Here is a 17190-nt window from a genome sequence, read left to right on the forward strand (position 1 = left end):
CTTATTAATAACTTGCCAAAATAGTAATTTGTTCAGTTCTTCTATGCTGAAATTAGCTCTGCTTAATGCTACCTGCTTCATTATATTTTCTTCTCTTTATCTTTCTTCATACAGTGCCTCCAGAATGTTTGTAACTCTTGCATTACATTCAGTATTTTCAAACTTTTTCTCTTTTTAATTATCTTCCTTTACATTAATCTTATTATCTAGTCTTTTCTTATGACATTTATCCTGTATCCTAACAGTTCACTCTTTCCAATTTTATTTTGATTTTTCTTTAAAACATTTTCTCAGAGGACTTCTTTTCACAATCATTGAAAGTTTGTTAGCTTGACCCATTGGGTTCCAGTGTTTTCTGATTGCTGGCTGTATATCTGTTGGCTGTTTGGTGGGTTGATTGCTTTTTTGGCTCCAAAATAGTTGTGTTTGCTTATTTTTTCCTCTTCTTAACAAGAAATGTATTTGGATTTTGATGCAATACTTTCTACTTAATTATCAGTTTTAGGCAAGAAAGGTTAGAGCAACAGTTGCACTCTATAATTCACTTCCTTAAGCTTTATGAAAAGTTTTTGTTTGTTTTAAATCTGACCAATAGTTAGAATAGCAGTGAACATATTAACAATATGTTGAATTGATTTTCATTATCTTATATTATTTTTAAAAGGGAAGTCAGGAGAATTGACACCACAGAACCACTTTTAAACCAGATTCACTTATCCTGACTCTGTTGCATAATTGATTCCTGAATATCACTAGCAGACCTCCAGGTGAAGACCTTATCATAAAGATGTTTATTTTACTTATATATTGTGATTTTTTCTTTGCCATAGAGAATGTGTCACTATGTTGTCTGGCAACCAACCTCAAAATGTATAGTAAAATATCATTAAATCTGTGCTTTTTGCATCATAATTCACCACTTAAAATAGCATTGTCTAATTGCTATAGACCACATGAATTGCTTTGCATGCAAGGAACCATATTGAAATGAAGAAAATCATAAAATTGACTACATTTCCAATTCAGTTCCATTGGATAGAATTATATTTGATCAGTGTAATTGGTATATAAATCACTTAGCTGAGTGATTTCTTTAAAATGAATAATATAATGACATAAGAAACAAATCAAATAACAGATGTCACTCTGGTGCCTAAACCTGAATTGGCAATTATAAAAATACCAGTAATAGGTATCAGTACAGGGAACTTACAGCAACCAGGAGGTATCATAAAACAGTGATAGATTTTATTATGATCATAATGTATCAGCTGAACTGCTAGAGAAACTAGGTAAGTAAGGGACAGCCTCAATAGCCCAAGCAGCTAAGACTAAGAGGTTGTATGATAATCATGTGATGGAGAGGTTTGCACTTGACAATCAAAGGCCATGATGGTAAGAATAAAGCCTGCAATATCTCCACACACAGGAGTAGCAAAATCTGTAGAAGACACTTACCATAGGAAGTCGTTTTTCTTTCCACCAGAAGGTCACCAATCAGTTTGGGTGTCACATGGTAGGAATAACAGGTGACCCTAAAGGATAATTGTCTGAAGAAATAGGTGGTGAAAGAGGGTTGCTTTGAATGGAAATGGGGACAAAAATCAGGCAGTTTCCCAACAACAAAGCAATGCAACAGAATAAGAAGTACACAAAGCAATATATCTGTATGTTTTGGTCATAAGAAAGCCCCAAAAGAGTGAACTTTGAGTTGTTCCTCTGTTTATATACATATATATATAATTTTGGTGTATGTAGTAAACAAAGGAATTGAATATCTGAAAATAAAGAAAACATGAATTTGCATAAATATTAGCCATACAGTAATCAAAATAGATCAATAGGCATGGAAATGATAAAATCCTTTTTTATATACATGTAAATAAGTTGCCTTATTATGTCTTGCATTTTGTATATCGATTTTTAAATAATTGTGTAGTGGGAATAGTGATAAATTTTGTTCAATTCTACTGGCAGTCAGGAAAATATTTTAAAAATTAGTTTGCTCATAAAGAAACTGTTATATTGCTGTTAATTATAGTATAGAAACAAAGTTTAATTTATCTAATACAAAGTACAACAAAATTTGTTTTGCATATGATTAAAGGAATATGCCTTATCTTTAGAGCCAACATTCTTTTCCAACATGACCTGGTTCACCTCCCTAAGTTATCTACACATGTATCCTCAGGAAATGCAAATATGTTTAAAACCTCCCAATTCGTATAATTTAATCTGTGAAGAGGGCTCTCTTATTTGCCAGGCAGTCCAAATGCTGTCAATTGATTATGCTAAACTAACATAGACACAGTTAAATTAAAAAGCAAAAATTGGTTGAAAACTATGCAGAAAAAGTCAGAATTTCAAGTAATAACAAAGTTGTGAAAAATAATCAGCAAATTCACCTCTATTTACAGTTTGTGTTAAGGATAATTTAAAAACTTTTAAGTTAAGATTAATTCATATTTGTGCTGGCAATCAGTAAATGATAGATCGGTTGAATTGCTCAAGTATTTTTAAATTGTGCATATTTTATTGGCTTTTGCTAGAAATTTCATGTGTTGGCTTGTGTAGGCTCTGAAAGTTGAACTTGGAGCTCCAGCATGGCAGGTGAGAATTCTGCCACTGAGCCACTGTGGCACCACCCCAAACTTTTTCTTCTTCTCTTTCTTTTGGTGCATAGTCTGGGAATCAAACCCAGGTATCCCACATGAAAGGTGAGTATTCTACCACTGAACTACCCATGCACCCAAATTTCATGTGTTTTTAAGTACAATTTAGGCAAGAAAAGTCAATAAAAAAGGAGATGACACAAAAGGTAATCCTAAAACAGACTTTGTGGTCAGTTTACACTCAGTAGTTAAATGGATGAAAGATTCACAAATTTGTCTCTTTAGTGCCTTTGTGCAATCTTGGAAAGTGTTTGCAGAGAGAAAGAGAGAATGCAGATTAGAGAATATCAATTCTATGATATATTTCACACACTGATAAGGAATTAAGGACCCAATGGACTACAAAACATATCTTCTGCCTTAGTCTGGATCTAATGTGGCTGTCATTTGGATCTGCTAATTATTTATTTTAAAATATGGAATATTTTTAGCATGTTTATTTAGAAATCACCAATCCCAATGATACACAAATTCAGCATCTGTGTCTGCAAAATTATTTTGGATGTCAAATAGGTTAATAGGTATGACACTTAAAAACAGTTCATACTGTGAAAAACTAATTCTATCTTAACCAATTCTTTTCAACAAGCAGAAAATGTCTGCTCCTACTATGACTTTAGTATAGCTACAAGGTTTCCTAACTTCCATTTTAAGTCTCATTTAATAAAGTGCTTATTTATTTGAAAATCAATAAATAATATATGTATACTAGTCTAAAAATTTAAACACCCAAGACTACATTAGTAATCCATAGATGTTTAGAATGTAATTCCATTTGTAAATAGAGTTCAATGTTTGTAAACAGCCTAATCACTGCATGCATATACTCTGAATGTAAAATCAGTTTATTTATTATTTCATTTATACCAGTAACTCTCATTAGTATGCATTCTATTTGGTTCTAGATGAAGTATCATAAATTCCAAACTAATATTTCTTTACTGTATTTGAGAATAGCTCTGGCTCAAGTGCTGTTTCCTTCAGCAGTTTATTTTCATCTTACATATGTATACATGGATAAAACATGTATGTATAGGTTTTTTTAATTTGTTGAAATCTAAAACAATCTATTGCTAGTAAGAGATGCACAAAGTTGCTGAGTAAAACTATCTCTCCAGTATTCAATATTCATATTTCAGTTGATTATATTGTCCTAATTGGAGAAAACACTGGGACCTTAAATTAAACTTTAATTCTACTTCTCTAAAGGTTTTTTTACTTATACTATTCTGCTGAAGATTCTATGCAAATATAAATTACATTTTGAGAGTTATTTTAGGACCCTATGACCCTTTAATTCTAGAAGAAAAGTGATGTATCATTTTGGAATAATTCAGAGAGATATTGACTTGTCCAGCTATTTTTTTATACTCTTTTTTTAATCATCTCAAACAAACTTCACCCTTAAGCAATCACGGCCCCCACCACTCTTTTCTTTCTTCTTTTTTAAAAATTTTTTTTATTAATTAAAAAAATTCCAGAAAGAAACACAAACATTCCTAATATGTGATCATTCCATTCTACATATATAATCAGTAATTCACAATATCATCACATAGCTGCAGATTCATCATCCTGATCATTTTTAGAACATTTGCATCAATTCAGAAAAAGAAACAAAAAGACAACAGAAAAATTAAATGAAAACAGAAAACAAAACCATACACACCATACCACATACCCCTCCCTTTCATTGATCACCAGCATTTCAAACTGAGTTTATTTTAACATTTGTTCCTCCTATTATTTATTTTTATTCCATATGTTCTACTCATCTGTTGACAAGGTAGATAAAAGTAGCATAAGACACAAGGTTTTCACAATCACAGTCACACTGTGAAAGCTACACCATTATACAATCATCATCAAGAAACATGGCTACTGGAACACAGCTCTACATTTTCAGGCAGTTCCCTCCAGCCTCTCCATTTCCTCTTAGATAACAAGGTGATATATACTTAATGCATATGAATAAATTCCAGGATAACCTCTCAAATCTGTTTGGAATCTCTCAGCCATTGACACTTTGTCTCATTTCACTCTTTCCCCTTTTGGTCGAGAGGGTTTCCTCAATCTCTTGATGCTGAGTCTCAGCTCATTCTAGGGTTTTCCTCAAACCCTTGATGCCGAGCCCGAGTTCATTCTAATATTTCTGTCCCATGTTGCCAAGAAGGTCCACACCCCTGGGAGTCATGTCCCCCATAGACAGGGAGAGGGTGGTGAGTTTGCTTGTTGTGTTGGCTGGTGAGAGAAGCCACATCTGACCAACAGAGAGGTTCCCTTGGGGGTGACTCTTAGGCCTAATTTTAAGTGGGCTTGACCTATCCTTTGTGGGGTTAAGTTTCATATGAACAAACACCAAGACTGGGGGCTCAGCCTATAGCTTTGGTTGTCCACACTGCTTGAGAGAATATCAAGAATTCAACTTGGGGAGGTTGCATTTCTACCCATCTCACCATTCCCTGAAGGGGAATTTGCAAATACTTTTTTGCTCACTGATCAAATCACTCTGGGACTCATTGGGGCATCACTCTGGACAAACCAACAAAATCTCTTGTCTTACCCAAGGTTCCATGTACTTATGTTGTTCAACCAAGCTATCTACATAAGTTATATTAGGAAATGCACTAGTCAAAATATAAATTTTGTACCAAATAAATATTTTTGGCTTTAGTCTCACACATAAGTTGAAATTTTAAAATATTAATTACCATCTAATTTCAGCACCCTGCAGTAATGGCATTCCTTTGTTCTTTCTCATGCAAAAACATTTTTTAAATTTGTAAATTTAGTCACTGTCATTATACACTCTAGGCAATCCTAGATTATACCATCTTAATCTTTGTCATCTATCTTTCTTTCTGATTTCATTATACACTCTAGGCAATCCTAGATTATACCATCTTAATCTTTGTCATCTATCTTTCTTTCTGATTTCATTTGTGCCTCCAGCCCTCCTCCCTCTATCATTCTCACATTCAGTTTCATTCAGTGTTTTAACATAATTGTATTACAGTTAGGTAGCATTGTACTGTCCATTTCTGAGTTTTTACATGCAGTCCTGTTGCACAATCTGTATCCCTTCAGCTCCAATTACCCAATATCTTACCCCATTTCTATCTCCTGATGGTCTCTGTTAGCAACGAAATTCTCCAAGTTTATTCACTAATGTCAATTCATATCACTGAGACCATACAGTATTTGTCCTTTTGTTTCTGGCTAATCTCACACAGCATAATGTCCTTAAGGTCCATCCATGTTGTTACAAACTTCATAACTCTATTCTGTCTTACAGCTGCATAATATTCCATTGTATGTATATACCACAATTTGTTTAGCCACTTGTCTGTTGATGGACATTTTGGCTATTTCCATCTCTTGGTAATTGCAAATAATGCTGCTATAAACATTGGTTTGCAAATGTCCGTTTGTGTCCTTCCCCTCATGTCCTTTGAGTAGAGACAGCATATAGATGGTTCCAATTCCCTAATCCACTATTCCCCCGATTGGGAAGCTTAACCCCTCAACATCAGTGTTCTTACTGCCCAGGCTTTTTGCCTTTTGGCTTTTATATGTCCTTCTAATTTTCCTTCTTTTTACCTTTAATCATGGTGTTCCTTTCTATACTCTTCTACACACCTCTCTCTTCTGCCTTCGTATCTGTCTCTAGTGCCCCCTTTAGTATATCTTGCAGAACTGGTCTCTTGGTCATGAATTCTCTCAGTGTTTTTTTGTCTGAAAATGTTTTAATTTCTCCCTCATTTTTGAAGGACAATTTTGCTGGATATAGAATTCTTGGTTGGCAGTTTTTCTCTTAACATTTTAAATATATCATCTGCTGTCTTCTTGCCTCCACGGTTTCTGTTGAGAAATCTACACATAGTCTTGTTGGGCTTCCCTTGTATATGATTAATTGCATTTCTCTTGCTGCTTTCAAGATTCTCTCTTTCTCTTTGAGCTTTGACATTCTGATTAGTAAATGTCTTGGAGTACATCTATTTAGATCTGTTCTCTTTGGGGTATGCTGCACTTCTTGGATCTGACATTTTAAGTCCTTCATAAGAGCTGGGGAATTTTCAGTGATAATTTCCTCCATTAGTTTTTCTCCTCATTTTCCCTTCTCTTCTCCTTCTGGGACACACACAACATGTATATTTGTGCTGTTCAAATTGTCCTTCAATTCTCTGCTCATATTTTTCCATTTTTTCCCTGTATTTTCTTTTTCTTGTCAGATTTCAGATGTTCCATCCTCCAGTTCAGAAATCCTATGTTCTGTCTCTCAAAATCTACCATTGTAGGTTTCCATTATTTTTTCCATCTCTTCTACCATGCCTTTCATTCCCCTAAGTTCTGTGATTTGTTTTTTCAGACTTTTGATTTCTTCTTTTTGTTCATTCCTTCCCTTCTTTATATCCTCCCTCAATTCACTGATTTTGTTTTTGATGAGGTTTTCCATGTCTATTCATATACTCTGAATTAAATGTTTCAGCTCCTGTATCTCATTTGAATTGTTGGTTTGTTCCTTTGACTGGGCCATATCTTCAATTTTCCTAGTGTGATTTGTTTTTTTTGCTGGTGTCTAGGCATTTAATTACTTTAATTGGTTTATTCTGGAGATTGCTTGCACTTCTTTTACCTAGGGTTTTCTTGCTGGATGAATTTGTTTTCTCTTTGTTCTTTGACCTTCAGTTCAGCTTTTTCTGGGCCTCTAGCTTAGGTTTTGTTTAACAAAGGATAATTTTTCAGTTCTTGTTTTCTTGTTTATTGCCCTGTTTGTAAGGTGCCTTTTCCCTCCCCACTCTTAGGAGGGTCTCCATAGGTATTATAGACTCCAGCCATGTTTTCCTGGACTAAACTAACCTCCTATCAGGAGGAAGGAGTCACCTGCATCACTTTTCTCTGAATGTGAGACCCAGCTGGTTAAAAGACTTTCCTGTGAAGTCTCTGGGCTCTGTTTTTCTTATCCTGCCCAGTATGTGGCACTTGTCTGCCTGTGAGTCCCACCAGCAAAAGACGTTGTGGTTCCTTTAACTTTGGCAGACTCTCCCTGCTGGGGGCATGGTGGAGACAGAGGAGCATTTTTAGGCTGGTTTTCATGGCTTCAAATTACCAAGCCCTGGGGTCTGAATTCCTTGAAAGATGGATTTCACCTGAGTTGGGTTTCACCCCTCCTCTGGGGAAGGCACAGGCTCAAGACAAGCCTTGAATGGAGCTTGTTTCTGCCTATGCCTGGGGCAGTTGCAGTCTGAGGAGCCCTGCCAATGTATCCAAAGGCAGTCAAGCCTTTGTACAAACAGAGCCACACAAACCTCTGTTTCTTTCTCCTTTTTTCCTTTTTCCATCAGCCCTGCCTCCTTGGCACTGGGGCAAAAATGAGTGACCTCTGCTTTGACCAGGTTCACCTGAGCTGGGGGCCTATTTTTAGTAGTCAGAATTTTCCCACAATTAATTAATTGTTAATTAATTAATTCCACAATTGGCATTTGGTTGGGCTCAGTCCCTGCTGCTGGTAAAGTCTCTTTTCTTTCCCTTCTGGGAAGCAGCTGTCGGGGAGGGGTGCCGGCCACCACAGCTTGGGGAACTTATGGTTCTGGGGGAGCTTGCTGCTGGTCCAGCTTGTCCAGACTGGGGTACATTATGTGTCTGGCCACTGACATGGCCCCAAGAGCTGTTCTGTGTTGTTTCTGGTTATTTAGTAGTTGTTCTGGAAGATGAACTAAAACATGCACATTGCTAAGCCACCATCTTGGCCTGCTCCAGCTATTTTTTTAAATAAACAGGGGGGAAAAGGGTAGTTCAGCAGTGGAATTCTCACTGGCCATGTGGGAGACCCAAGTTTGAATCCCGGCCCATGCACTTACCAAACAAACAAGCAGACAAAGAAACAGAAATTCAACAAATGGTGCTGCAATAAAGGGATACTCACATGGAAAAAGAATACATACAGGATACAAAAAACCCCAAATACCTAAACAGATGTTTTTTTAAATCTAAGTTCTGATTTTATCTTTCGGAATTCACTGGTTCTTAAAACAGGCTTTAAGGAAAGGCCCAAAATCTGAAAAACTAATAGGGACTGTGTAACCCAGCCTAAGAAGGTACTTTAAATTGTCCCATGTTACTTTTCACTTAAGAGGAACAATGGGGCAGGCCAAAGTGACTCAGCAGGTACAGTTCTCACCTGTCATGCTGGAGACCCGGGTTTGATTCCCAGTGCCTGCCATGCAAAAAGAAAAAAAGAAACAATGGATTTCCACTAAATCCTGAAATTCTACATCAGGTTGGACTGCCCAGAACATATAAAAGTACTACTATGCAGCTTAAAAGATCTCTTTTGAGTAAATGGTAGCCATTATCATAACTTTCTCAAATGACACATCATTACCACCTATCTCTTACTATACCAAAACATGCTGGAGAATAAAATGTGCCTTTCCAGTTATCATCATATATAAGCAATTAAGTAGAAATGTGCCTTTCTACTTATCATAACATATAACAATTATAGCTACCAAATGCTTTATCTTTAAGAGTATTTTAAGAGGTTTTATAAGAGCAGAGTAGAACATTTGAGCATATAAAATTCAAATATTAAGTCTTTCATGAAAATTTACCTCCTTACATGAAAGTTAATACATAAGTTACATTTAAATGTATCATAAATATTTCAAAAATTAGGTTTGTTTAATATATGAAGGGGAGGAGTAAAGATGGTTTATATATTCAATTCAAATTGCATTAAAAACCAAATACACAATATAAACAGAAGTGAAATTTTCCTAAAAGGAAGTGAAAATTCACTAACCTCTCACTCCACAAGTAGTTAAATTAGACTAAAGAGGAGAAATATGCCTGGATAAAGATACTTTTTCATTTGGTATGCATAAAAAATGAAAATAAATTTCATGTTGCCAAAATAACTGACTAAATTTTATGGTTATGTAGTCTAAAATATATAATTTTACTTTTATAATCAAGTCACATGGGGAAATAAGTTAGCACAATCATTTGAACTGTGGTTGCCTACATATTGGGCAGACATTTTTCATTTTTTGTATTTCTTGTTTTATTTTTAGTTTTTTGTCCAGGTAAAACACTTCAAAAGATGTCCTGTTTCAAATGGACAATGCAAGCATTTTCCTTTGACTTTAGGCAAATCACACAAGTTTCAATGGCATGAAGAGGAATAGATTCCAACATGTTCTTCATTATTTTTGTCTCTTTGCTCTCTAGCTCTCTGATATCTTAGCTACTAAAATGATATGATGGCTGAGAATTCTTGGAATTGGAAGGCTTGTGTGATTTTATCATCATTTACCTTAGTACATGATTCTGGAGTCATTCTCTTTTTTAGAATCTAGAACAATCAAAGGTCTCTTCTACTTGTGTTGAGTTTTCTAGTTTGGTTCTTTCAGGTATTTTTTTTAACATTTCCTTTATCTTCAGCAAGTGAATTCTCATGAAATGTTCACCATCTGTTGTAATGTGGTGGAAGGGGAGGATTCATTTTATTGCATGAAGTACACTCCAATAGTCATCTAGAGAAATTTTAGGATCTTCCTCAAAAGAATCTGCATCACTCTCCTGATACAGATATAGAGCAACATCTTCCTCTGAGAGTTCTTGTCCTTTACCTGAAGGCTATAATCTTCTGATCCAGAGATATAACTTCAGATTCTACACTGATGTGATCTGAAACTGAATCCTGAGCCAAAAAATCTCATTGTGTTCCCTCATTCCAGCATCAAAGATCCAGATATGATGGAGTTTGTGGATATGCTGCATATGCTTCTTTCACAACATCTCCCTTATTATATTTTGAGCAAGAATTTCATAAAAAAAGGGAAATTGTTTCAAAATGTAGCACACAAAACCTTTGAGGATGTGGCTCTTACTAAATTTAAGCAAAGCAAAAATAATGATTAAGATCACAGTGTTCAGCAGTTAACAGTAATGCAATAAAATTTAATAACTTCATTTTGTTCATTGGTCAATGAACAACCAATACTAACTTCTTTTTTAGGAAATGGTCAATTTTTTATTTTACAAATATATTATGTACCTAAGACAAATTTTGATTTAAAGGGTATTGTTATAAATGTAGGCTGCCTGAAACCTAGAGGGCCCAGCCTATTCAGAATATCAGCTAGTTCCATCTCCCTGACCCCATATTATTGACAGCTACTTCCAACATGAAAAAGTTAGAATGGCCATAACCTAAATGCCCCTGAAGAGTGGGATAGAAAGATCAAAGGTGATGATGGAGTTCTGCAGAGAAGGTAAGGTTTAACAAATGAATACGATTGCTGAATCATTATATTGATATTTCTTTTAGTCCACAATATCTTAGAGCAGCTAGAAGTCAAAACCTAAAATTGTGGAATTGTAACCCACACCAAACTCTGAAATCTTTTCTACAGCTAATTGTTGTGCTGTGCTTTGTAATTTATTGCTTTTTTATGTATATGTTATTTTTCACAAAAAAGTTGATTGTGATGATAAAAAATATTTATTCCTTCTAGCCTCCTATATTCTGGAGCAACTGAAAGGAAAAATCTGAACAGATGTTATGGAAACCCATGGCAAACTCTGGGGCTGGCCTGTAACTACTTGTTGAAGAGTGCTTTGAAAATTATTGCTTTTTTGCTTCCATGCTTTGTATATATGCTATATTATACAATAAAAAGTTTTTTTAAAATGTAGGCTGGTGAAGAACTGAACTGATTTCATTTGGTTAATTCAAGTCCATGACTTTTAATTAAATAGACTCAAATCTATAGAATTTCAGTTCAGAATCACTAAATAATACTGTTGCTATTAGAATCCTGATGGCTTGATTCTCACTGTTTGGTGCTGTATCTGGGGCATAAGAGCAGAGCTAGTTGGGGAGGGTGTCCTGGAGGACAGCAGTGAGAGAAAGTGTTATAAATCATCATATCATTAGCAAAGAATATGGAAAGTGATAGATTACCAGATAACCCAATTGGCCTTTCTGAATACTTACATATATTTTGCTGTTAATATAAATATGTATTCCAGCATTTTCAATTTAAAACCATTCTGAAATAATTTCCTTCACTTTTATCAAAATGTGCATTCCTTAAGTCAAGCTTCTTGCTTGTTTTCTAGATTGTAATGGTGTTGAATCTACAAAATCTCTTAAAATTCATCCTGAATTCTGAGGTAACATCCTATTTTGATCACTGCTTCTAGCAGAAGTAAAAGGGAAATGTGAGAAGATTTCTATAGACAGGTGAGAAGGATTCTCATTAAAATAAATAATATTTCCAATGCCATATTGTCTCAATTTGTAAAATAATTGAAGTCATAAATGATGAAAGGAAAACATTATAGGCATCTACACAGAAAATGGCTTATTCAGTGGATTAAAGAAAGAAGTAAATCTGTGAAGAAGTGAGAAGCAAACTGAGAGTTAATTATTTTGATTCCTTTGTGGTTCTGGAGCTATCACCATCTGAATATTTAAAGAAAACCAGTTATCTAAAAATTGGTAATATGCAAGTATTTGATATTAAGTAGAAAATGTATCTTTATACTTGCTTGATTTTAAAATTCTACTTATGGTTGATGTAGAAGTTCAAATATAAAAAATCATGTTAATGTTTTCTGAAAACTCAATCACCAAGTACAAGTATAGGCACTATTCAAAACTTATTCATGCCAATTTTATTAAACATTTATTTCCTATATATCAAAAACTTTTAACAATAAAGTGAATTCATGAAACTACTTTTTTATTTCCATAACATTTGTGAAACTTGAGCTTGGACACGCTTCTTTAAACCTCCTCATCCATGCAATTCAGATATCACTATATAACTCAGGTATGCAAAGAATGCTGCAAGAAGTAATATTAAATAACAGTCTGTCATTATCAGTTCATAACCACACATTAGCTTCCTTTTGCTTTCTTCCTTATCTAAGTGAATTTAGTAGTTTCTCTAGGTACATAGGTGCCATATACACATATGTAACAATGTCCAAAGAAGACATAGTGAAAAAACAATTTATTACAACAATTTAAGGAGAGTGATCAGAATAAAGGTCAATTTGAAGGCTCCCTTCATAAAAATAAATGGTGACCCTGATAGTTTGGTTATCTTAGGATATTTATAAATTCTAATTACTAGTATGAATTTTTCCTTACAGTATAAAAATTATAATCAAATGATTATTTCTTCAGTAGTAATGCATACAAATTCTGTTGGCCCTTTGTGTTGTGGTATCCAAAAAATAGAATAATTACTATTATGCTTAATGTAGAGTTTCTACCATTGTTAAATTTTTCCTAGTGCTAGTAATAACAAAATGTCACATATTATAAATTTATTTCAGTTGGTTCAGATTGATCTAGTTCTATTTTGGGATGACAGATTTCTTAAAAGTTAGGAAATTTTTTGTGATTGTAGATTTTATAGCTTAAACTTGGTACTCCATTATAGGAATATGGAGGAAAATATTTAAGCATCAGAATGGGACCCAAAGTTCACTGCAACTTGAAGATTTTATCAAAGTTAGTGTAAATGTTCTCAAATGGAATTTGTTTTGTAATAAAAGTCAAATTATGTATGTTAAAACAATTTTATAATAATCAAAAGTTTTTATGCTGCAAGAGAAGTAATATTTCTAACTGGAATAAATGTAAATAGTATAAAACCACCCTAACACATGGTTACTGGGACTCTCTCCAAATCAAGATGGTATGGATAATTCATTGACCACCATGTCTGTGGCCTTCAGAATTGATTTAAACTCCCTTTGGAAGAATTCCTCCTAAGATACTCTACCAGTTGGTCTCCATTTTCTAAGTATAAAATAAATGCAAAAATTACATACTGGTAACTCAAATACAAGTAGATTAATTCTCAAAAAATTTTTCTATTTAGAAATTTCTACACGATTGCAAGTGGAATGGACTTTAAGTAGTCACTGAACCCATCAGGGTTGCAATCAGTAGTGGATTTTTGTTCCATGGAAAAACAAGCTAGGATTTTGAATGCAGATTTAACATCACACTAGCTCAAACTTAAAATAAATGAAAAAGATTTTGTATTTTCTACAAAACATAAAACTGATATTTAGATCTTAGGAGTCATCTATTTTATGCCTATGCCTGACAGAAGTTTGTTTTGGTAGAGCAGAATATAAATTTATGATACCACAAAAATTAATATCTTTGAATGTTCTTAGAAATATATTCCCTGAGGTATTTCTAAATATAATCTTGCCAAATATCCTTAAACTACTGGTCACAGTAATGCACTTCATTCCTCTAGATGTTTACTTTACAATTTTGAGTTAGTCTGACTTAGGCATTGCTTCTCTGGACATTCCAAAAAGCAGTCTTCAGAGACAGTTAGGAAACCCTGCGATTCTGTATCTATCTATCTTACTGAAGAATAGGGGAAAGGTAATGTGGTCTAGAGTATAATTAGGAGAGCTATTTGGGGAAACTGATATGATAAAGGGCAAGGAATCAAAGACAAGGATTTATTGTTCAAAAATGACCATTTTTAAGTATTGCATAGATGTGCAGCAGTAGATAGACTGATAAAATTAGTGACCTGCAAAATAAACTGGAACCTGATTATTTATTTCCAGGAACTAGCATTACTGTAATAGATGTTTGGGAAATGGAAAAGAAAAGAAAAAAGAATAAACATTCCCCTCCTTTGCATACTAATGTAGAAAACAATATATTATTGAGTGGAAAAAGGAACTCTCAGAGGAAATCAACACACAAATGATAGCAAAGCTTTTATTCTCTTAATGATTGGATTCTTTCTACCCACCACTGCACTGCTACAATTATATAGCCTCAGCTCAAAATGCACACATAGAAGTCTACCAACCTCTCACTACCATGCACAAATATGTACATTTAAAAGTTGTCTTCACACAGGTAAACCTTCAGGAAATCAATTTATTATAACATCTTATCTGACTCAAATAATAATAATAAAAATTTGTTATTAAGTGCTCTAAGTTCATCATATCAGTTAATCATGACAAGGATGTATATTTTGAAATGTCTTTTTACTTCTATTATGCTAATACGAACACTGAAGCTTCTACAAGTTAGAAACTATCCAAATAGCTAATAAGCACAGAATCAGGACCCTGTTTGTTCTGTAACTGAGAACAGAAAGAAATTTCTAATTTTAGTACTTTTTACAGATGTTGAATGTTAAAACTGAGTAAATGAAGGATTCTAACACTTCAGAATGAAGGGTACCACAACCCAATGTTTGACTGGCTTTGCATTTTATAATAATGGCTTTTATTGACCACATTTCACTTATATGGTCCTGTCTTAATACAGAAAAGGAGGTAGCTGATCATACTTCTAACCACTCTTCTTCCACAAACACATACACACAGATATTCATTATAAATAAATGCATGTGCTCACATACAGACCCAATTCCTGATTCATGTCTCTTCTTTCCACCATGGTCTGCTGAGAGTTCATTTTAATTCTTCTTCTCCCAAATCCCCTTCCAATAACTTTCTGTTCCATATATTATCTGAATTTATTTCCAAAAATGAGATTATTTGGTAATTTTTCTAAATGGAGGAAAGTAGAAACTTTGCACATATCTGGAAAGTTAAAATGCATTCCTGAAGAAATAAGGCTGGAGGTGGTATTAGATTCTCTTCTAAAATCTGGAAGTCCCAGAATGGCCAGAGAAGTAATAACAGAATCAGATTCAAATAACATATTTTAAACAATTGTACTGAAGTGTCATTCCAATTAAAAAAAACTGGCATAATGAATATATTGGGAAAAGTTCTGACTCACGTATACACATATAAAAACATCATCACAATGAAAAAATGAATATACCATCTCTCTTGCAGTTTCTTGATTTTGTCCTTTGTAATTCTAACTTTCCACCTGTTTTAGTTTCTACACTGCTAAAACACATACCATACATTGGTTGGGTTAATAACATGAATTTATTGGATCATGGTTGTAGAGCTATCTTTGGGGATGGATATTTTCCAGATAGCTGCCAATCTTTAGGGTTCCTTGGCTTTTCAGTCACACAGCAATGTACATGGCAACAATCTCCTCCTTTCTCTTCCTGTTTCTGTTGACTTCCAGCTTCTTACTTCTCCTGTGGCTTCTCTTTATGGGGAAAATTTCCCTTGCTTATAAAGACTACAACCATATTGGATTAGGGCCAACTTTCATACAGATTGGATACAGCATTACTAGTAACATCTTCAATAATCCTACTCATAAGAATAAGCTCACATCCACAGGACCAGGGGTTGTTATCTGAAAATACCATTTTTAGAGGACATGATCTGATCCCCAACACTGCTCCTCTGGCAATGCTCAGGAAAATACTGATCTGCCTTCTGTCAATATGGATTAATTTGAATTTCTTAGAATTTTGTAAAACAAAAACACAGTATGAACTGTTAGATGGGGAACGGATTTGAATTCTTTCACATAAATTATGTATCCTGAGGTTCATTCATACTGTGCATATATCAATACTTTTTCTTTGCTGGAGAATATTCTGAGGTATTAAAAGGCCACATTTTCTTTTTGCCCATTTCCCACTGATGGACATTTTCTTGAGTCCATATTTTGGCTATCACTGATAAAGCTGCTGTACGTGTTCATGCACAAATAATTTCATGGAAAAAACTGCTGTGTATTTACCCAGATCTTAGAAATAACTTTGCATATTTATGTGACACCTGAGACTCAGAGTTAGAGTGGTTGAATTTCTGGTCATACAGGAAGTGTTAATTTAATATTTTAAATAAATTTACAAGCATTTTTTCAGAAGTGCTTTTGCATTTTACATGCCCACAAGCAACATATGAGAGTTTGATTACTCCACATACTAACCAACAGTTGATATTATTAGTCTTTAATTTTAGCTATTGTAATGAATATGCAAGAGTACCACTGCGGCATTCATTTGCATTCACCTAACATTGAACAGTGTCTAGCACCTTTTTTCATATACTTATTTTCAATGAGTTTATCATAGTTGACAAATTATTTGCCCATATTTTCTTGGGTTGTTAATTATGTTCTTTTGGAGGCTTTCAGAGATAATTTATATATTTGAATAGTTTTTAAACAACTATATGATTTTAAAATGTTTTCTTTCTGAGTGTAACTTGATCATTTCTTATGTTAACAATCTCCCTCTTATACCAAAAGTTTTCATTTTGATGAAGTTCAATTTATCATTTTATTTATTTATGGATCAGACTTTCATATCATAGCTGACAAGTATTTAGTAATCCAATATCATGGAAATTTTCCTCTATGTTTTATTCTAAACAATTTATTTTTAATTTTCATAAATATCTATGATCCACTTTGAATGAATTTTTTAAATAGTATGAAATATAAATATTTTCTGTGCATATGAATGTCCAATGATTCCACAACCATTTGTGTAAATGCTATCATTTCTCCACTGAATTGCTTATAGCTCTTTACATGTATTTCTGGACTTTGTAG

General features: G+C 33.9%; 1 pseudogene; it reads right to left on the minus strand.

Annotated features, from left to right (window-relative positions):
• Positions 1-9744: 9744 nt before the first annotated feature.
• Positions 9745-15991, minus strand: LOC143672934 (E3 ubiquitin-protein ligase Mdm2 pseudogene; annotated as a pseudogene).
• Positions 15992-17190: the final 1199 nt, after the last annotated feature.

The sequence above is a fragment of the Tamandua tetradactyla genome, assembly GCF_023851605.1.
Source record: "Tamandua tetradactyla isolate mTamTet1 chromosome 22 unlocalized genomic scaffold, mTamTet1.pri SUPER_22_unloc_2, whole genome shotgun sequence".
Taxonomy (NCBI): domain Eukaryota; kingdom Metazoa; phylum Chordata; class Mammalia; order Pilosa; family Myrmecophagidae; genus Tamandua; species Tamandua tetradactyla.